The sequence below is a fragment of the Phodopus roborovskii genome, unplaced genomic scaffold (assembly GCF_943737965.1).
Source record: "Phodopus roborovskii unplaced genomic scaffold, PHOROB, whole genome shotgun sequence".
NCBI lineage: Eukaryota > Metazoa > Chordata > Mammalia > Rodentia > Cricetidae > Phodopus > Phodopus roborovskii.
The window spans coordinates 7,366,584-7,380,060 of NW_026126639.1; positions in this window are offsets into that span (position 1 = coordinate 7,366,584).

Genomic DNA, 13,477 nt, shown 5'->3' on the forward strand with positions numbered 1-13,477 from the left:
ATCACCACCTCCCAACTTCTGGCTGCTGGGATTAAAAGTGTGTGCCTGGCTTCCATGACTTGTGGCTGACTTTGCTTTGAGCTGAATTCTCAGGCAAGCTCTAATAAATCATTAATAATGTATCACTATATGTTTGTATGTATACCATGTGTGCACAGTGCCTAGAAGAAGCTATCAGATCCCCTGGAACTAAGAGTTGTGAGATGCCTGATGTGGATGCTAAGAAACAGGCCAGGTCCTCTGCAAGAGAAACAATTAACTATCTCTCTAGCCCTACAATACAACTTTTCTTTTGAGACAGGGGTCTCTGAGTAGTCCTGGATGCCCTAAAACCTGTTATGTATACCATGCTGGCCTTGAACACAGAGATCTGTCTACAAGGTTGTTACTTGCTGGAGGTTTAGAAAAATCATTTATCGCCTGGTATCTAGTTTCTTCCAGCATCCATTGACATTTGGTAGCCGTCTTAGTCAATGTTCTATTGATGTGAAGAGACACCACAACCATGCCAACTCTTACAAAGGAAGACATTTAATTAGGTCTGGCTTATAGTTCAGAGGTTTAGTCCATTATCATCATGGCTGTGTTTCTATTGCTGTGAAGAGACACCATGACCATGGCAACTCTTATAAAGGAAAAACATTTAGTTGAGGTGGCTTATACTTTTAAGTTTAGTCCATTATCATCATCTTGTCATCAAGTCTACATCTTGACTTGCACACAGGAAGTGGTCTGAGATACTAGGTGTGGCTTGAGCATGTATGAGACCTCAAAGCCCACCTCCACAGTAACACACTTCCTCCAACAAGGCCATATCTACTCTAAAAAGGCCGCAACTCCTAATAGTGCCACTTCCTATGAGCTTATGGGGACCAATCACATTCACATTACTACAGCTGGGAAGCGTGGTGGCATGGTGCTGGAGAGGAAGCTGAGAGTTCTACGTCTGGATCTGAAACCTCAAAGCCAATCCCCAGTGACACATTTCCTTCAATAAGGCCACACCTCCTAATAGTGCTGTTTCCCTAGTTTCCAAGCATTCGAGTCTATGAGCCTCTGGGACCCATTCTTACTCTAACCACCATATTCTACTTAGCCACATCATAATGCAGAAGTGCATTCAGTCCAACCTCAAAAGTCCCTGAGGTGGATTGAATGTAACTGGCCCCCCATGAAATTGTAAGGAGTGGCACTCTTAGGAGGTGTGGCTTTTTGGAGTGGGCATGGCCTTGTTAAAGGAAATGTCTCACTGTGGGGGAGGGCTTTGAGGTTTCCTATACTCAGGATACCACTCAATGTCTCAGTTGACTTCCTGTTGCCTGCAAGATATCGGACACTCAGCAGCACCATGTCTGCCTGCACGCCGCCATGCTCTCTGCCAGGATGATAATGGACTGAACCTCTGAAACTGTAAGTGAGCCACCCCCAATTATTTTTTTTTTTTTTTTTTTTTTTTTTTTACTTATGAGAGTTGCTGTGGTTATGGTGTCTCTTTACAGCAATAAAAACCCTAACTAAAACAGTCCCCATAGTCTATAACAGTCTCAAAACTGTTTTAAAGTTCAAAGTCTTCTTCCGAGAGTCCCGGCAATCTCTTAACTATAACCCCTGTAAAAATCAAAATCAAAAGGCAGATCACGTACTTCCAACATTCAGAAAAGGAGCATTGAGGAAATACTGGACCAAAGCTAGACTGAAAGTCAGCTATGCAAACTCCAAACTGCATCCCCATTGTTATTAATAAAGCTTGTGGGGGACCTTGGCTGATTCCACGGCAGGTGAGGGTGAGGGTCAAACTCGCCAGGCAGACAGAGTTCAGGTTTCATTAGAAAGTGGAGGGAAGGGGAAGGAAAGAGGAAAGAGGTGAAGAAACAGAGAGACAGAGAGGACGGAAGTGAAGAGGGAGACAGAAAAAGCCCTGTCTGCCCCAGAGGACCCAAAGAGAAGAGAGGAGAGGGCAGAGAAAGCATAAGTAGGCAGGGATCTTCCTTTTAAAGGGGTCCTTTGCGTGTGCGTGCTGACCAGGGTACCGCCTGAGTGCATTCTGCTTGTCACAAGGGCAGGCCAGCATAATGCCTGAGTCCTTACATCCATGTCTAATGTCAGAGCACTCTTCAGATCTCCATCTCTTTTCAGCTTTGTTTATAGCAACACACTTCTCTCTCTTGGGCTGGTTATGCACCCTGATAGCAGCTCTCCTAGGCAGGGATCCCATGACTCTGGCATCTCCATCATCTTGGGTTCTCCAAGGCAATCCAGGCAGGCTTCGACTCCACAGCTTCACTCAGTGTCCTCTCTGGGCCTTCATGCAGGTGTCTGAACACCCCTGACACATGCCAAGAGGGACTCAGCATCTTTCTTTAGCCATGGAGAGAGATTCTACCACCCCTTTCTTGTGTCCTTGACTCTAAAGCCAGAACCACGTGACCAAAGCTGCCCAATTTTGCTGCTTTGGGGGGCTGAAACATGGCCCCCCCTCATTCAAATACCAGCTTTCGTTTTCAACAGTTTCTTTCACTGCTTAAGCTTGGCTGTTCTAGAACTCAAATGTGTAGACCAGGCTGGCCTCAAAAGCAGAGATCTGCCTGCCTGCCTTTGCCTCTGGAGTGCTAGGATTAAAGGTGTGACCCACCACACTCAGTTTAAGCTTTTCTTTAATTCCTTTTCCCAAGTTGGAGGGTTAGCTGGGGGTGGGAGTGGGGTTTTGTTCTGAGGTCACCACGCCCATTATTCTATTTAACTTCAGTGTTTTCTTTAAGCTGTTTATCTCCTTGAGCACAGGACTTAGATACCCAAGGTCTGCTTTAGTGTGTGTGTGTGTGTGGGGGGGGGGGGGGGGGGTTCTTGTCCCAGAGAGGATGTGTGCAGTGGGTGGGGAGAGAGAAGGAGGAGACAGACTCCATCTGAAGGTGAGTCAGGATGGTTGCTAGCAGCGTTTACTTGAAAAGAAGACTACAGTTTTTATGCGCTATAGTTGCCCATAGTATTAAACGGGAGAAGGGAGGCAAGGGACGAGAGATGGGGGTGTGGCTTGAGATCAGGGATTGAGGAATCTAACACTGACCTTGACAATAGGCACAAGTCCTATGTTAATGAAGGGCCACAAGTTCTTCCTGCCAGAGATAAGGAGAATGACTGCTTTATCAAGCAGTAACTTTCCTCAAGCCCCTCTCCCCTAAGGGATGGAGAACCTTATCCAAATGCCTAACCCTGGAAAAAGGACTTCTGGGGAACAGAGGCTATACTACAATTTCTTAGTCTTATTCTATGGGCCTGTGCCTCCCCCCATTACTTTCTCAAAAGGGAAAGTCCTGATGTCTTACTCTCTTCCCATTATACTGTACCATCCTCATTTCTCTGTATTTATTAACTGATTTTTTTTTTTTTTTTTTTTAAAGATTCATTTATTCTGTATACAGTGTTCTGCCTGCATGCCAGAAGAGGTCACTGATCTCATTACAGATGGTTGTAAACCTCCATGTGGTTGCTGGGAATTAAACTTGGGACCTTTGAAAGATCAAACAAATGTTCTTAACCACTGAGCCATCGTTCCAGCCCTATTAACTGAGTTCTTGCCCTTAATGGCCTCAGGCTCTAGATCTGAATTATAGGCATTTCATCCTTGGGATCAAGTGTGTCTAGCAAATCTCTAACATACTTTCTTGTTCTAGGTATAATTTGGTGGGGGGGGGCTTTGTTCAAGTAGCAATGATCACCTGGTCCATGCCACTTAGCTCCATTCCTGGAGCCCCTTTTCTCCTCAAACTGTACATTTTGTATCCTTCCCGTAATCAGCTTGTTACTTTTCAATGCTAGACTGTTGAAATATCCCCTGCCAAACCCGTTAATCCAAAACTCTCCAATGTAGCCTCAGGCAGATTTTTTTTCTTTTGGACAGGGGCAGAAAACATTCATATTCATCACCAAAATGTCAGGCCACTTACTAATATTCTCCTCTGAAATCTCTTGAGCTGGGCACTCACCGTTAAAATCACCCTCAGCATCACTGTCTTCCATGCTCCTACTAGTAAGACCCACTAAGCCCCTATTAAAGGGTTCAGCTGTCTGTCTAACCCAAAAAATCCCAAAGCCCATAATCCTCCAAACAAAAGCATGGTCAGTCCTATCACAACAATGCCTCCCTCCTGGTACCACCTGTCTTAGTCAATGTTCTACTGCTATGAAAAGACACCACCGTGTTCGTGGCAACTCTTATGATGGGAAATGTTTAATTAGGGCTGGCTAACAGTTCAGAGGTTTAGTCCATTATCATCATGGCGGTAAGCTGGCAGACATGGTGCTGGAGAGGCAGCTGAGAGTCCTATCTACAACTAGATCCACAAGTAGAGAGAGAACACTGGGCCTGGCTTAAGGTGTGGGGCCTCTGTCTCTCCAAGCCTCCAGAAGGTTAAGTAACCACCTTCACTGTTGCCCAGGAGCTAGCCTTGAAAGCCTGTGCTCAAGCCGTCCCCCTTCCTTAGTCTCGCATGTTGCTGGAACAAGTTTGCATTATCACTCTATTGCCTGTGGTGGAAGCACTGTTTCACAATGTAGCCTAGGAAGCAATCCTCCTGCCTCAACTTGCCAAGTGCTAGCTTTACAGGTAGGAACCACTATGCCCTGCTAACACACAGATTTTAATGATTTTTTTTTTGTTTGTTTGCTTTGTTTTGTTTTTTGAAACAGGGTTTCTCTGTGTAGCTTTGGAGCCTGTCCTAGAACTCTAGACCAGGCTGGTTTCGAAATCACAGTGATCCACCTGCCTCTGCTTAGTGAGCTCTTTTACCGATTCTTTAAAAAAAAAAAAATCACTGATCACTGATCTGTTGTCTCCTACTCTGAATTCAGAGGCATCTGTAATTAGTCACTCCGTTTAGTATTATATTATTATTTCAGGTATACTAACTGTGTTATTCTGTTCCAGTTACTCTAACGCAGTATCATAAATATATGGCTTATAAACAATAGAATTTATTTCTCTCTCAGCCTGAAGATAGGAAGTCTAAGATCTAGGTCCTGGGCGATTCTGTCTGGTAAGGGCTGTTTCCTGTTCCTATGCCATGGCTCTTGGGTGTGTTCTCAAATGGGGTAAGAGATAGCTGTTCTCTGCTGTAAGAGCACTCATTCCATTCAGGAAGAGTCTACCTTGGCAAGGCATGGTGTCATACTTCTGTGGGAAGAGGAGGGTCAGGTGTTCATGATCATCCTTGGCTACAGAGGTCCTTCCTTCAAAAAGAAAAAGAGTACACTCTCATGATCTCCCCAAAGGCCTCACTGCCTCAGTATGATCACCTTGACTGGTAGGCTTCAATGTAAGAATTTTAAGAGGACATAATCATTCAGACCATTTCTTAGGCAGGGTTTTTCTATTGCTATGACAAAAAAAAAAAAAAAAAAAAAAAAAAAAAAGACCAAAAAGAAGTTGAGGAAAGGGTTTATTTATTTATTTTTCAAGATAGGGTTTCTCTGTATTGCTTTGGAGCCTGCCCTGGAACTAGCTCTGTAGACCAGGCTGGACTTGAACTCACAGACATCCACCTGTCTCTGCCTCCTCAGTGCTGGGATTAAAGGCGTGTGCTACCAATGCCCGACAGGAGAGGATTTATTTGGCTTACACTTCAGCATTGCTGTTCATCAATGAAGAAAGCTGGGACAGGAATTCAAAACAGGGCAGGAACCTGGAAGCAGGAGCTGATGCAGAGGCCATGGAAATGTACTGCTTACTGGCTAGCTTCGCATGGCTTGTCCATCTTCTTATAGAACCCAGGACCAGCAGCCCAGGGATGGTACCACCCATTGATCACTAAATGAGAAAATGCCTTACAGTTGGATCTCAAGGTTACAGTTCCTCAGCTGAGACTCCCTTCCTGTGAATACTCTAGTTTGGGTCAAGTTGACACACAAAACTACCCAGTACAGATCGTAACCTTTAAGTTTCCCTCCCAAGGAGACGGGGATATAGCTCAACCTTGTACGTATTCCTTTAGCACATACAAAGATCTTTGATTGCCAACACTACATAAACTTGGGGATGGTGTGTACCCATAATCCCTGAGTCTGGGAAGCAGAGACATTATAATGACCACAAGTTCAAGGCCAGCCTGATCTATATATTTACAGTCAGACAGTACTACACAGTGAGGTCATGTCTCAAACAAACAAAACCAAAAGCAAACAAGCGAAAAATGGCAAGGTCATCCTCAGCAAGTTCCAGGCCAGTCTGGAATACATCAGCCTCTGCCACAAAAACAAAAGACAGCTTTTCTTCCCAACTTTGCATTCCCAGGGGCTGAGAACTCATCTCTGTTTCCTCACACCCGTAGTTTACTTTTTCCGATAATCGATTCACTAAATTTATCCTCAGCTTCCTCAGTGAAGAGCATTTATCTAGACTAAATATAAAACACAAATCTTCATGTTCTTTGGTCATAATCAATTCAATATGACTATTCATGAAGCAATTCTTTTAAGTTTAGAAACTTAGCTACATCCCTTTATTGAATTAAGCTTGAAACATTAGAATTTTCAGGATGATTATTTACCTCAGCTTACCTCTGAGCAGTCTTTAACCTCTATGTTAATAGCCCCATCCTCTGGCTCCATTTCTAAGGAGTAATTTTAGTTTAATGCTAGTTTATGGGATGCATTTTAGAAAGGGTCTCTTTCTTTTTTTTTTTTTAAAGGAAAAAATATAAACTCTGTCTTTGCTTCTGTATGTCTCCTAGCCAAGCGCCAAGGCTTATGCCTGTAATAGTACCTGAGAGGCCCAGTCAGGAAGACTGCAGTGAGATCTGGGCCAACCTGGGCCACAACGTGAGATTTTTATTTTTTTTTTTTTTTAGGAGGCAGAGTCTAGAAGGTTTGGAGAGATGGTTCATGATCTTCTGTAATTCCTGTCCCAGGAGATCCCATGCACCCTTCTGGCCTTTGTGGGCACTGCATACATGTGAAGTACAGACACACCTGCAGTCAAAACACCCATACTCATAATTTTTTAATTAAAATTTTTTTTTTGAGACTTGGGTCTCACCATGTAGCCTTAGCTGTCCTGTAACTCACTATGTGAATCAGGCTGCCTTGAACTCACACAGACCTGCCTGTCTCTCCCTCCCAAGTCTTGGGATTAAAGGTGCATATCTCTATATCCCCCCCCAACTAAATTTTTTAAAAACTGTGTCTACAGAAGTGGCTCAGCAATTAAGAGTTTTTAATGGTCTTGTTCGGTCTGGTCCTGCCAGAGGACCAGAGTTTGGTTCCTAGCACTCACATCAAGTGACCCATAATAACCGGCAATTCTGGGTTCAGGGGCTCTAACACCCTCCTTCAGCCTCCAAAGGTAAACAATTAAAAAAGAAAAAAAGAAATTCCACCTTTAAAAAACAAAAATTATCTCCATGATTACTTCCTTTAACTTCAGCTTCAGACAATAATTAAAAATAGCCAGAAAGAGCTCGCTGCTTCTTATATGTGGATAAAAATGTGTTCAGCTAGTTTCTTGTTCCAGCCACTATGCTGTGCTTTCTCCACTGAAGATGAACTCTATCCCTTTGGAAAATAAACCCTTTCTTTCTTAAGGAGAAAAAAACAGCCGCCAGAAACACGCTGGGAGAAAAGCCAAGTTAATTGTACTATCCTCAATAGCTATTCTTTACTTCTAGCTTGTTCATTGTTATTTTGTCAAGGAACAAAATTAATATTAGACTCTGACAATCTTCAAACAAATAAAATCATAATCTGGTAGGTGGCTATTTAAAGTAACAGAACCCAGGGCAACGTGAAAGGCTTAATTCTGAAGACCCACGTTATTAATCAAGGGTAGGAAAGAACAGCATCTAGTAGCAAGGTCAGGAGCATAAATCAACCATTTCAGGTACACAACCCCATTTCTTCAAGATTTACCTACCTGCAATTAGCTTCCCTGTCTTTCAATTGCAAGAAAACTTGTCTTTTGGATTTTCAGGACAGGGTTTCTCTCTGTGGCATTGACTGTCCTGGAACTCACTCTGTAGACCAGGCTGGTCTCAAACTCAGAGATCCACCTGCTTCTCCCTCCTAAGTGCTGGAATTACAAGCCTTCCCTAAGGACTGAAAAGTTAAACACGCTTCACATGTTTGCCTGATCCTCTCAGCTTTAGAAAACATTAAATGTCTGGTTTTGCTCAGCAATCATTGCTTGGTTAGCAGAAAGCCCTGGGTCCAGTACCACAATGGAAAGAAGAAAAACTTTAAACCAAGTGTTGTGGTGCCTTTTACAACCCTGACACTTGAAAAGATTCAGGAGGACCAGCAATTCACAGCTAGTCTGGGCTATAAAGCTAGTATGAGCATAGTCTGGGCTACATAAGACTTTCTCAAGAAACAAACATAAGACATAAAAGTAAAAATAAAACAAGCAGCTGGCCATGGAGACACAAGCCTTTAATTATAGCACTCAGGAGGCAGAGACAGGCAGATCTGTGAGATTGAGGATAACCCAGTCTACATAAGGAGTTCTAGACAAGCCAGAGTTGCATGGTAAGATACTGCCTCAAAAAATAAAATAAAATAAAATAAAACAAAAATAAGGATTAGGGAGGTGGCTCAATGGTTAAGAGCATTTGCTGCTCTTACAGAGGACCTAAATTTGGTTCTTAGCGTCTATGTGATGGTTCACAACATCCTGGGTATCTAATGCCTTCTAGTCTGTGAGGACGCTGGATGCATATACACAGTACATTTACATACATGCAGGCAAACACTCATAAGATATAAATAAAGCTTTAAAGTTTTATAGAAAATAAAACAAAGCCCAGCGTTGGTGTTGGTGGTACACACCTTCAATCCCAACACTCGGGGGGCAGAGGTAGGTGGATCTCTGTGAGTTTGAGGCCAACCCTGTCAGGGTGGGTGAGGGGTGGGGGAGAAAACAAAATAAGAACCAGGTGTTGTACATACCTATAGTTCTAGAACCTAGGATCTAGAGGCAAAATGGTGATAGGCTTGATCTGGGTTTTATAGATCAGTCTCAGAGGACTAAAACCCAGTGGTGGCAAACACCTTTATTCCTAGCACCTGGGAGGCAGAAGCAAGAGGATCTCTGTGAGCCAGCCTGATCTGCAGAGCTAGTTCCAGGACAGGCTTCAAAGCTACAGAGAAACCCTGTCTTGAAAAAACAAAACAAACAAAAAAAGAATATAGAAATCAGCCAGGCAGAGGTGGTGCACACCTTTAATCCCAGCACTCAGGACAGAGAGGCAGATGGATCTCTGTGAGTTTGAGGCCAGCCTGGTTTACAAAGTGAGTTCCGGGACAGGCTCCATGTCTACCGAGAAACCCCATCTCTCAAAATTCAAAAACTAAAACAAAACAAAACAAACAAATACAAGTCAGGGCTGGAGAGATGGCTCAGTGGTTAAGAGCACCTGTTGCTCATGCAGAGGACCCAGGCTCAGTTCCCAGCACCCATTTTAGTGGGTTACAAATACCACCAACTCCAGTTCTTGGGATCTGATACCCTCTTCTGTTCTCCCTGGGCAACAGACAGCAGGTCAACATATACATACATGCAGGGAAATACTCATACACACAAAACAAAATAAACCTAACTAAAAGAAGAGAGAATACAATTCATGCTTAAAAATGCCCACTTGAACACTTTCAGCAATGTCCCTTCCATAAACCCATAGGAACTATTTACTTTTTTATTTTATACATTTTTACATTGATTTTTACGAGGTTTTCAAAGTTTTTAAAAAATTTTACTAGTGCGTTTGTGCAAGAGTGTGCACAGGAATATAGGTGTCTGTTCTAGGAGACCAGAGGAGGGTGTTGAATCCCCTGGAGCTGGAGTTAGAGGTGGTTGTGACCTACCCAACGGGGTACTAGAAACTGAACTCGGATACTCTGCAAGAGCATTAAACATTCTTAACCACTGGACCACCTCTCCAGCTCCACATTTGTTATTTAGCGTGTGTCTATGTGTGTACATCAACAAGCAGAACAATATATTCATGAAAGTCAGAGTTTTCTCTTCTGTGTGGGATCTGGGGCTCAAATTCAGATCATCATCAGTCTTGGCAGCAAGTGCATCTGTCTGCTGAGCCATTTTGCTGGCCCATTAGAGCTATTTATAAAGTAGCTACAATTATTACCAGTAGAAACAATTAGTATTATCTTAGGGATACATACTATACAATTTACAGCTAGAAACCTAAAGATATTTGCAATTACCTTATCAACACAGCTGAGTTAAAGTGACTTTGGACACTCCTCTAAAGCAACATATGGCTTGGCTGGATTAAAGGACCCAATCAATTTTAAACATATCGGCTAAAAATGTTACTAAGATATGTAAATATTGCTAAATGTGTAGGTGAATTTAAGACATTAAAATATTGTCTTATACTGTTTTTACAATGTAATCATTGGCTACAAGCTGGCAGTAGCTACACAAAGTACCAATTAGTATGACAGCAGTTGTGTTGGGGCCAAATTAGGGGGTATTATTTACTCTCCTTGAAATGGTTGGGAGTGTTCACGGAATTCCAGAATCTAGATAAATGAGGTTATGGTTAAATACATACTACTTTTTACATTCATCTTTAAATGTTCAATTTGACATTTTTTTTTTCAAGAAAAACCATTCCAAAGCAAATGAAATAGGAAACAGTTTACAAGCTTTTATCTCTGTTTTGAACATCATCCACAGACAACCTCCCCTCCAAAAAAAACACTGAGAAAATACTGAATACATTCTTGCTTTTTGTCATAGAAATTTACAAACACACACAAACAATAGACTAGGAAGCCTTCAAATGTCTGTTGTGATATATCTATATATCTTGATGTACTGCTGATATATTATTTATGCCCTCCAGTTGAGCTTATTTGAAATCAACTTTCAGAGGCTAATGGTGTGTCTTAGTGATAGATCTCTTGTGGTGGAAGAGAATGGCCCCTATAGGATCACACATTTGATTGCTTGGCTATCAGGGCATGGCACTGTTTGGGAGAAATTAGGTGGTGCGACCTTGTTGGAGAGGGTGTAGCCTTACTGGAGAACATGTATCAGTGGGGGTAGGCTTTAAGGTTTCAAAAGCCCAAGCCAGGCCCACTGCCCCCCCTCCCTATTGCCTGTGGACCCAGACGTAGGACTCTCAGCTACTTCTCCAGCACCATGTCTGCCTGTTATGATGATAATGGACTAAACCTCTGAAACTGCAAGCCAGCCCCAATTAAATGCCTTCTTTTATAAGAGTTGTTGCTGTAGTCATGGTGTCTCTTCACAGCAAGAGAACACTGAACAAGACATTTGCCTGACATGTCAAGGATTTGGGGTTCAATTCCTAGCACTACACAAAATATAAAATAAAATAAAATAAAATACTATTTTGGTTAATTGGCCTTTTAAATAATTAATTCTGGGGGGCTGAAGAGGTGGCTCAGTAGTTTTTCGAGACAGGGTTTCCCTGTGGCTTTGAAGCCTGTCCTGGAACTCTATCTGTAGACCAGGCAGGCCTCAGACTCACAGAGATCTACCTGTCTCTGCCTCTGGAGTACTGGGATCAAAGGTGTACGCCACCAATGCCTGGCTTGATTTGATACTAAATTGAAGATTCAGCATTAAGTTTTGTAAGATGCTGGGGATATAGTCCAGTTGGCTGAGTGCTTTTCTAGCAAGAACAAAGCCTTGGGTTTATTCCCAACACTTCTTAAAACAGGTGTGGTACTGCAGTCCTATAATCAACACTGGGAAAATGGAGACAGGATTATAAAATTCAAGGCCATCCTTGGGTACTGTACATTTGAGGACAGCCTGAGAAACATGAGACCCTGACTTAAAATAAAAAAGTTTTATTTGTGATTGACCTAATTTTGGATTAGAAAGAAACAGTAAAAGCCACGCTACCAAGCAAAGATTGTTCCAAACAAGGCAGTTTGCTAGAGAAGCATGATCCCTGTGTGCAAAGATCCCAGAGTCCCTAGGTCCAGCGGACACCTGCATTTCATCCTTTATCTGAAATACGATATACTGAACAGGAAATATAAAAGTTGCTACTGTCAGTGTTCAATTTTACTGAGTCCTTGTGATTATGGAAAACTGGTTTAAAAAAAAAAAAAATCTTCTCCAATCCATGTTCTGGAAAAGAGCTTCCCACAAAGACCCACCCTTCCTGTAGGACTTTAACAAGCATCCCAGGCATTCCTTCTTGTTTGCCTAGGACAAGGACAGACACAAGACCTCACAATCCTTTGCTTGATAAACGATAAATGATTAGCTCAGTTGCTTATTCTCACTGATCACTAGGAGCAAAGTGCTCGTTAGTCAAACTTTGGACAGTCTCTTTGCCTTCCCAGGCCCCTGGACTTTGGCCCACACTTGGTTTGAGTCAACAAGTGTCCCCTAGAGGACAGTTGGCCTCCAGGTCATTCTCAGATCACCCCGCTCAGCCTTCCCATATCCTAGTCTTCTTGGCCCTGTTTGTTCTTCGGAGCCTCAGAAAACCTGCTTAGGCCACTCAGTGATTGTTGACACCGACCGCAGTGTTCTCTGTTGAAACAGCAATCCTCTTCTTCTGCAGGGACTCGCTAAGCTTGAAACGTGTATTTTCAGATGATAGTCTCCTTTTACGAAGTCTGGGTTTTTAAGTACAAGACAATAAGCTCCTCTTTCGAGTGTCATCTAGTGCACAAATTAATATTGGCCTCTTCACCCTCTGTGTAGCTTTCTAATGGGACCAATGGCTTGCCAAGAGGAAAATAATTGTCAAGTGATAAAGGCTGACTATGGCTGATAAGCTGTTTCCACTGTCTTAAGTGTTAATGCATTTAATTCCCCTAACTTCCACAAAAGGTAAGTATCACTTCTCAGTTGTTTTATGGGTGTGGAAGCCGAGGCCTGGACTAGTCCAAAACATTCTCAAACAGCCGGTGAATGGGTGAATGGCAGAGCTGGACGCACGTTTGGATCAGTCTGAGGTCACAATCTGTTCAACGTTGGAAAACATCTTCATTACCTTTATCTCAGATCCTGACAGTGCAGATAACTGCAGCGGAGACTGATTGAATCTCTCCTTTTGGCATCAGAGTTTGAAGGAAGATGTTTTTGTGACAGTAGCCAAAATAAGAAATTAGTCCCTGGGTGGTGGTGGCAGCACACACCTTTAATTCCAGCACTTGGGAGGCAGAGGCAGGCAGATCTCTGTGAGTTCCAGGCCAGCTTGGTCTAAGAGCTGTTATAGAAAAGCCCTGTCTGCACTGAGAACCTTCCTGGGTGTTTATTTTGTGATGTATCACTACAGAAAACATGAAAAAGGAACTGTTCAGCTAGGATCTAGGTTAACAAAGAAAGCACGTGTCTACTGCTGAACATGACCAATCTCATGGACCTTATAAAACGGTAGAGGCTGATAGGCCAATCTGCCACTGCTCTGGAGTGAGAATAAACAAATAACAAACAAACAAACAAAAATTTAAAGACCTGCCTGGAATCACAAAA